Below are 3,331 nucleotides of genomic sequence, written 5' to 3' on the forward strand. Positions count from 1 at the left end.
CACGACGGCAACCGGATCGGCTGCAAATGAAGCCGGTCCATTGTTCGGCGCAAATGTCCGACCTACCTGTTTGCCCCGGGGAACGATAGCTCTGGGGTCAAACCGTTCTCAAATATCCTAAGTACGCTCGTGTTAGTTTTACCAAACTCGTCCGGGAGGACCGCGCAGTCGTATATCATGTCGGATTATAAAACGGTTAAGAGCGTTGGGCCAAATAAATAAATAAATTCTCTTTTCGGGTTGAATATTATCTCCCGGTGGCCATCTTGTCTCGGCGCGCGTCGTTAAAAATAACCGCTTCCCCGGCGCGCCGGATGGTAATCGACACCGTTAAACTAAACAATGGTCTGAACGGATCCGAATTAGGACGGGGACGGAAACTCCGATTGCCAAAAGCCGTTGGCCCTGCGAAAATTTTCGCCGCGTGACGCAACGGGCCCGAAACAAAAGCCACTTGTTGGGAGACACCTAAAAATATCGCGCGCGCGCGCGGCGTGGAAATCCGGCACCTCGGCGTGTCGTCGCCTCCGTTTCTTCCCGACTCCCGCGCTTACGCGTCCGAATTTCCCACATCCGGGTTCCGGTAGCCCGAGAACAATAGAGCGCACTTTGGTGTCTGCGGCGCGCGCCTGGCTCTTCTAGACCGGCGATTAATGGCCTTTCTTCCGTTTCCCAAGGTGTGGAAGTGCCTTTCTCCGAGCGCGCGCAATTGGCGACGGAGGGGAGAGGAGAATTAGAAGGAGATTCGGTGTCTATCTTATCGGGCATCAACCAATCCGTGTTGGGCCGGAAAGTGTGAAACTTCAGTCGGTTGCCAGCTTGTTTTTTGCCTCTCCCTCGGAGGGAGACGTTTCCGCGCGGGAAGATAAGCTGGCTCACCTAATGTTACATTCTTGAAAGCGCGAGACAACCACCAACCGGAAAGGTTGACATATTTAGACGGTTCGCCCGGGGCCAGCGGAGTCTCTTTCGGAGGAAAACAAACAATGTGTGTCTTTCAAGTTGTTAGATCGAGCGCTAGGCGACACTCTGTCCCGGCTTCTCCCCAACTCACCGACGCATCCCGGACGGGAGATGGCAAAGCCGATAAGTTCCAATTAAGTCTGCAACGGTAATAATATTGGAGGGGTGAGACGACGCCGGGACGCGGCGCTGCCAGCCAGCGAGAATCGCCGGTTTGTTCGCCTCCGATTGAGCGTAATGGCCGACGAAAACCTATCCGGGGGCGTGAATAATTACTCGGCATTTCCTTCCGACTCCGCTCTTCGCCTCCTTTGTGTCGGACTCCACCTCGTTAACATTCCGGCGCTGCCTCGCGCCGCGCCGCGCGGCGTCGGCGTCGGCGGCGACGACGACCGTCCGCCGGTCTCCCCCGGGGTGTGCGAGGAGAGGAGGAGGAGGCCGGTAACGAGCGCGACGTTGCGCTTTCTGTTGACACGGTAGCCATTAAGCCCTACCTAGCGGCGAGAGACGTCTTATCGCTGACCAAAGACAAAAGTCGACCCGCGCGGGCACTACTTTTGCACATCATTAGTTTGCGCCCCGCCAGTGCCAAGCCGAGTGTGTGTGTGACAGACTGGCTGGGGCACGTTCGGGGATGGAAACGGTCGACGGTCTAACGACGCTCATCAGCCCACTATTTGCCCGTTGGTGTCGCCCGGGTTGCCGAAGCGGAGGGGAGAAAAATGGCGCTAGTTTGCCGCTCTCGCCGTGCTTGATGGTGCCAATTCTGTCGGTTGTTCCCACTAAATTGAAGAGCTCTTCCGTAGGACACGAATCGTCACGTGTCCCCGTAAGTAGCCGCCCGTAATTGCGAACTATAAGTTTTGCCGCGCGGATAACGAGCAGTTTTTGTGCCACCCCTTCCTCCGTCGGGATCGATGCCGAAAATTGTGACGTCTGCTGGAAAAACTGCCGGACGGCCGTTACGAATGGCTGGAGCTCTTTTGTGCGCCGCGGAACAAACAACCCAAAATGACACACGACGACACAATGCAAATACGGGCCGACCCGCGCCTGCCGGTGGAGGATTGCCCGTCCTTTGCACAATGATGCGTGCGACAGACAAAGGAGGCAACTCATCTCGCGCCGGTGCGGGATCTTTCTTAAGCTCAATCGAGGGGTTCTTCATGAACTGCGAGTTCAATCGACCAATTAAATATTCTGCCATTAGTGAAGCGCAACAAGACCAGTTTATTTTATTATTATACGCTGTTTTTTTCCGTCGTCAGACCCGAGATGTTTTTCTGACAACTGCCGAGCTCCTCGTCCGGAGGAGGCAAACCGGTTGCCTAGAGACGTCTGTTCGGCGTGCTCGTCAGCAGTATCCTAGGCGACGGTCCACGCCGTGCAATCACGTCGACAACCCAGATTTATCCGACTATCGATTGCGCGTCACAATCTCCACTTCTGATCCTCTCACCGCTCGCGCTCTTCCGCCCTCCCCGCTCGGGCCGTCTCGGGGGAGGAAGGTAGGCACGGGCGTAGACGGGCCGTCTTCCGCTCTATCTGACCGGCAAGGTGTCGACACTAAAGACCGTCCGCCGCTTATCTGTCGCGGGTGAAGTGGTGGGGTGTTTACCCGTTGCCCCGACGACCACGTCGGAGCGCGACAAGAGGGTATCGCGCTCGACGGCCCGAACATATTTGGTTCCTCTTCCGCTTTCTCCGATATGAGTCGGCGGTGCTCCACAAGCCATCCGGGCTCGCAATTACCGACGGCCGACTCTCCCTCCCGTTGCCATGGCGACTGTAACCGCCGTTTTCTACAGTTAACGTCGGCTCAGCTCTTTTGAAGTTCGACCCGAACCGGAGCCACGCCGAACTTTTATCTAATGCGAAAAATTCCGAGACGACTCTCCCCAGGCGAAACGTCACTCGGTGGCAAAGCCGTGCGCATTCCTGCACCGCCGAGATACCATCTCTTCCATTGTCTCTTCGCATTAATATATAGCCGGATTAGTCGTCGCGGCGCCGGTGACGCGCGGCGCGACCGTTCGCCCGGCGCGACGCGGCGGGCGGAAGAGTGGCCCGGGGCGTGTCGGGCGTCGTCGCCCGTCCCGGGACCGACGCACTGGCGTGATTGATGAGATAATAATTTTCTGGCGACGACGCCCTCCGTTGCCAGCGGATGCCCCGGCGCAGGGGCGGGACCGCGTCCGACGCGTTTTCTTTCTTCGGTCCTCCACGTCGGTCGTCATGGCGACGGACCGGGGAGGAGGCGGCGGAGGGTTCAAAACGCGCCTCGTTACGCGGGATAACGATCCCGCCATTGATCGCGCGACGCGGCGCGCGCGGCCGGCAGAGGACAGACAGACAGACACCGGAGACG

Source organism: Centruroides sculpturatus, unplaced genomic scaffold (genome assembly GCF_000671375.1).
Source record: "Centruroides sculpturatus isolate CEXI.00-Female unplaced genomic scaffold, Cexi_2.0 scaffold218, whole genome shotgun sequence".
Classification (NCBI taxonomy): Eukaryota; Metazoa; Arthropoda; class Arachnida; order Scorpiones; family Buthidae; genus Centruroides; species Centruroides sculpturatus.